At 37.5% G+C, this 5,692-nt stretch overlaps 1 long non-coding RNA gene across 1 annotated transcript; it reads left to right on the top strand.

Moving 5' to 3' along the window:
- The first annotated feature begins 93 nt into the window (after nucleotides 1-93).
- Nucleotides 94-5,347, top strand: LOC111864274. The gene is made up of 3 exons (XR_002842765.2): nucleotides 94-147; nucleotides 2,697-2,757; nucleotides 5,310-5,347. It is a non-coding gene; the product is annotated as an uncharacterized LOC111864274 (long non-coding RNA).
- The last annotated feature ends 345 nt before the right edge of the window (nucleotides 5,348-5,692 follow it).

Genomic DNA, 5,692 nt, shown 5'->3' with positions numbered 1-5,692 from the left:
AGAATACTATGCACGAAGATGGGTAAAAATAGGGTGAAAAATTCCCGTCCTGTGATCGGACTGATATTGGAATGTTTCTGTTTCAGTCATGTTAAGAGGTTGGCTGCCCTGTCACTGTTACCTAAATATCCGGTCTACAGAATCAAGGTACGTTTCTTTCCTGGTACGAAGAGGTGTTTATAAATAATAAGACGGTTTTATGTGTGTATGTTTATATACATATATGTAGAAGTTGTGATTAATTATCTACCTGAAATTATATTTTAAAGGATTCAGTGTGATAGTGCTAATGGTAGGCTTTAATGTGTGTATCATCCTGGAACGCATAATGGCGAGTGGAAGAAATTGTAGAAACGTGTGTTTCCTCTGTTGGACAAAGAAATCGAAGTGTGTTCCCTCTGAACCATGAAACTGAAGTACGTGTGAAGGAAAAATACACCATAACGTACATTTATTGAGTTAACGGAAGTAAGTGCATAGAAGACAAGTGGGTGTGTAGTGAAAAAGAATGTGTCTCTGAGGTTATTCTTGCACTGTTATTAATAATGTCATGTGAAGTATGTACAGTGATTTGCACAAAATGTGTTTTAGTGGTTATATGCATTGAGAGTGATTTAGATTTAATGTGTGTGGTTTTGGTATGTAGGTTGTGAATATTACATGTGTGTGTAGGTAAGTAGTAAGAATGATATGCTTTTTTGCATTGTAAGAAGAGGGTGCAAAGTGAATTTATAGTTCCCATTGAAGAAGTTATTTTTTGAATTTATAACTTGGTTGTGTGTGCTGAGTGGTGGGTATAATGTGTGTTGTTTGGTCACAATAATGTGGAGTATAATGTGAAGTATAAATTCTGCAGTGTGACGTTATATTTTTGTGTGTAATATATACAGTGATGTGTAGTGAGGTCTGTAGTGTTTTCATGAATGTTAAGATTTCCATTCACCCACAGTGGATTCGACAGTTTTCCCTTTTATGTACATATTTTGTTTGGTGAAGAATTGTTACTTATAACAAGGTGGTATGCTAAGTGAATGACTTGTTGTCATTTGTGTAATGCTGGCAATCCTGTTCAGTGACAGTGTAAAATGTGCACAGTGGTCTGTAGAGTATGTGTTATAGTATGAAGAATGATGGCAAGTGATCGTAGGTTAGAAGTGTATTTCGGTGTGATAGACAGCGGATTGCATTCTCGCCATATAATGTTCCAGGCTTGCATGTGCTAGCAGGTAGTATAAAGCATCAGGGAATTAATTTCTTTCCATCTATTAAAGTTGTTAGAGAATGACATTGTTTACAGGAAAGCAAGAGTTGTTACAGCTGACATTATTGTGATTGTATTTTATAGTTTAGTCAAAACATATAGTGATGTGTTCGTTTTTTGTTTTAATGCTCAGTTGAATGTTGAATGATATTTCCTTAGGTTCAGATCGTAATTGGTGATTTGGTTATCTAATATTTGAGCAGTAGTATCGTGGGGTGGATACCTTTCATATAAAGGATATGCATATCCTTCACGTATGTCGGAAAACATGATAATGTTAATAATGGGAACATTCGGAAAGCGAATATTTCGGGAACTGTGGAAAATTTTAAGAGTAAATGAAGATAATTGTGATATCATGCACTTGAGTGCGTTCTGAAATGTCAATATTTCGGAAAAAATGCATTTGCGACCATAATAAATATCGTAATATATTGCAGGTTTTATAGATTACGCAGAGAGTTTAACAGGAAAATATATGCTAGAGTTTATCATGTGAGAAAATTTGGAAATAAAATGTGCCTTATAAATATGTAATGATTTCATACGCTGTCAGACCTTCAATCGTAAAATATTGCCGACGGCCAAACAGTGCTCAATTGAGCATAACGATTCGCTGTAGTCATTTGCGCACACCTGTCATAATGTACACTCACAACCTAACATTAGCGTAAATACCGAGCTTCGACCCCTCCAAGGTACAGACGGATGCACAGTGGTCTACTGCGCAAACCTAATCTAACCTAACGTAACCCAACCCAACCTAACCTAACATCAGCGAATGGTACCCCTGTGTTACAGTTGGATGCGCAGTAGTCTACTGCGCAAACCTAATCTGACCTAACCTAACCTAACCTAACCTAACCAACCCAACATCAGCGAATGTTACCCGTAAGATAGAGGTGGATGCGCAGTAGATCATTGCGCACACCTAAGAGTGACGTCATTTACGAAGCTGGTATTTAACGGAACGTAATATAGGGGTGCCGTAACATGCAATATTAATCGAAATATGACGTTATGTATAAAATTGAGCGTGTTTCCTGTTTTTCCACCCATATTGTGAATCTATGCTCTTATATTCCGAGAATATATTGCTTCGTGATAGTTTAGATTGTGTCGAAAACGCCGCCCCACCTCAGGAGTTTGCGCATCCCCCACGGCGGAACAAATGATTACTGAATATCACAAATTATGGCATTATGCTGCCCTCCAATGGCATAACCTTATGACGAAAGATCTTTATTTTCAGTGAAATCGTTCTCTTGTTTCTCGCGGATGGATACGCGACCAATTCAGTGACTGCTCGTCATTTGTTTCGCCTGAATTTCCCTTCCTGGATAGGAAGTAGAATACTATGCACGAAGATGGGTAAAAATAGGGTGAAAAATTCCCGTCCTGTGATCGGACTGATATTGGAATGTTTCTGTTTCAGTCATGTTAAGAGGTTGGCTGCCCTGTCACTGTTACCTAAATATCCGGTCTACAGAATCAAGGTACGTTTCTTTCCTGGTACGAAGAGGTGTTTATAAATAATAAGACGGTTTTATGTGTGTATGTTTATATACATATATGTAGAAGTTGTGATTAATTATCTACCTGAAATTATATTTTAAAGGATTCAGTGTGATAGTGCTAATGGTAGGCTTTAATGTGTGTATCATCCTGGAACGCATAATGGCGAGTGGAAGAAATTGTAGAAACGTGTGTTTCCTCTGTTGGACAAAGAAATCGAAGTGTGTTCCCTCTGAACCATGAAACTGAAGTACGTGTGAAGGAAAAATACACCATAACGTACATTTATTGAGTTAACGGAAGTAAGTGCATAGAAGACAAGTGGGTGTGTAGTGAAAAAGAATGTGTCTCTGAGGTTATTCTTGCACTGTTATTAATAATGTCATGTGAAGTATGTACAGTGATTTGCACAAAATGTGTTTTAGTGGTTATATGCATTGAGAGTGATTTAGATTTAATGTGTGTGGTTTTGGTATGTAGGTTGTGAATATTACATGTGTGTGTAGGTAAGTAGTAAGAATGATATGCTTTTTTGCATTGTAAGAAGAGGGTGCAAAGTGAATTTATAGTTCCCATTGAAGAAGTTATTTTTTGAATTTATAACTTGGTTGTGTGTGCTGAGTGGTGGGTATAATGTGTGTTGTTTGGTCACAATAATGTGGAGTATAATGTGAAGTATAAATTCTGCAGTGTGACGTTATATTTTTGTGTGTAATATATACAGTGATGTGTAGTGAGGTCTGTAGTGTTTTCAAGAATGTTAAGATTTCCATACACCCACAGTGGATTCGATAGTTTTCCCTTTTATGTACATATTTTGTTTGGTGAAGAATTGTTGCTTATAACAAGGTGGTATGCTAAGTGAATGACATGTTGTCATTTGTGTTATGCTGGCAATCCTGTTCAGTGACAGTGTAAAATGTGCACGGTGGTGTGTAGAGTATGTGTTATAGTACGAAGAATGATGGCAAGTGATCGTAGGTTAGAAGTGTATTTCGGTGTGATAGACAGCGGATTGCATTCTCGCCATCTAATGTTCCAGGCTTGCATGTGCTAGCAGGTAGTATAAAGCATCAGGGAATTAATTTCTTTCCATCTATTAAAGTTGTTAGAGAATAACACTGTTTACAGGAAAGCAAGAGTTGTTACAGCTGACATTATTGTGATTGTATTTTATAGTTTAGTCAAAACATATAGTGATGTGTTCGTTTTTTGTTTTAATGCTCAGTTGAATGTTGAATGATATTTCCTTAGGTTCAGATCGTAATTGGTGATTTGGTTATCTAATATTTGAGCAGTAGTATCGTGGGGTGGATACCTTTCATATAAAGGATATGCATATCCTTCACGTATGTCGGAAAACATGATAATGTTAATAATGGGAACATTCGGAAAGCGAATATTTCGGGAACTGTGGAAAATTTTAAGAGTAAATGAAGATAATTGTGATATCATGCACTTGAGTGCGTTCTGAAATGTCAATATTTCGGAAAAAATGCATTTGCGACCATAATAAATATCGTAATATATTGCAGGTTTTATAGATTACGCAGAGAGTTTAACAGGAAAATATATGCTAGAGTTTATCATGTGAGAAAATTTGGAAATAAAATGTGCCTTATAAATATGTAATGATTTCATACGCTGTCAGACCTTCAATCGTAAAATATTGCCGACGGCCAAACAGTGCTCAATTGAGCATAACGATTCGCTGTAGTCATTTGCGCACACCTGTCATAATGTACACTCACAACCTAACATTAGCGTAAATACCGAGCTTCGACCCCTCCAAGGTACAGACGGATGCACAGTGGTCTACTGCGCAAACCTAATCTAACCTAACGTAACCCAACCCAACCTAATCTAACATCAGCGAATGGTACCCCTGTGTTACAGTTGGATGCGCAGTAGTCTACTGCGCAAACCTAATCTGACCTAACCTAACCTAACCTAACCTAACCTAACCAACCCAACATCAGCGAATGTTACCCGTAAGATAGAGGTGGATGCGCAGTAGATCATTGCGCACACCTAAGAGTGACGTCATTTACGAAGCTGGTATTTAACGGAACGTAATATAGGGGTGCCGTAACATGCAATATTAATCGAAATATGACGTTATGTATAAAATTGAGCGTGTTTCCTGTTTTTCCACCCATATTGTGAATCTATGCTCTTATATTCCGAGAATATATTGCTACGTGATAGTTTAGATTGTGTCGAAAACTCCGCCCCACCTCAGGAGTTTGCGCATCCCCCACGGCGGAACAAATGATTACTGAATATCACAAATTATGGCATTATGCTGCCCTCCAGTGGCATAACGTTATGACGAAAAATCTTTATTTTCAGTGAAATCGTTCTCTTGTTTCTCGCGGATGGATACGCGACCAATCCAGTGACTACTTGGCATTTGTTTCGCCCGAATTTCCCTTCCTTGATAGGAAGTAGAATATTATACACGAAGATGGGTAAAAATAGGGTGAAGAATTCCCGTCCTGTGATCGGACATATTGGAATGTTTGTGTTTCAGTCATGTTAAGAAGTTGGCTGCCCTGTCACTGTGACCTAAATATCCGGTCTACAGAATCAAGGTACGTTTCTTTCCTGGTACGATGAGGTGTTTAAAAATAATAAGACGGTTTTATGTTTGAATGTTTATATACGTATATGCAGAAGTTGTGATTAATTATCTGCCTGAAAGTATATTTTAAAGGATTCATTGAGATAATGCTAGTGGTAGGCTTTAATGTGTGTATCATCCTGGAACGCGTAATGGCGAGTGGAATAAATTTTAGAAACGTGTGTTTCCTCTGTTGGACAACGAAATCGAAGTGTGTTCCCTCTGAACCATGAAACTGAAGTACGTGTGAAGGAAAAATACACCATAACGTACATTTATTGAGTTAACGGAAG

Source organism: Cryptotermes secundus, unplaced genomic scaffold (genome assembly GCF_002891405.2).
Source record: "Cryptotermes secundus unplaced genomic scaffold, Csec_1.0 scaffold33, whole genome shotgun sequence".
Taxonomy (NCBI): domain Eukaryota; kingdom Metazoa; phylum Arthropoda; class Insecta; order Blattodea; family Kalotermitidae; genus Cryptotermes; species Cryptotermes secundus.
Note: the sequence above shows the minus strand (reverse complement) of the source record. Positions and strands in the feature narration are given on the sequence as shown.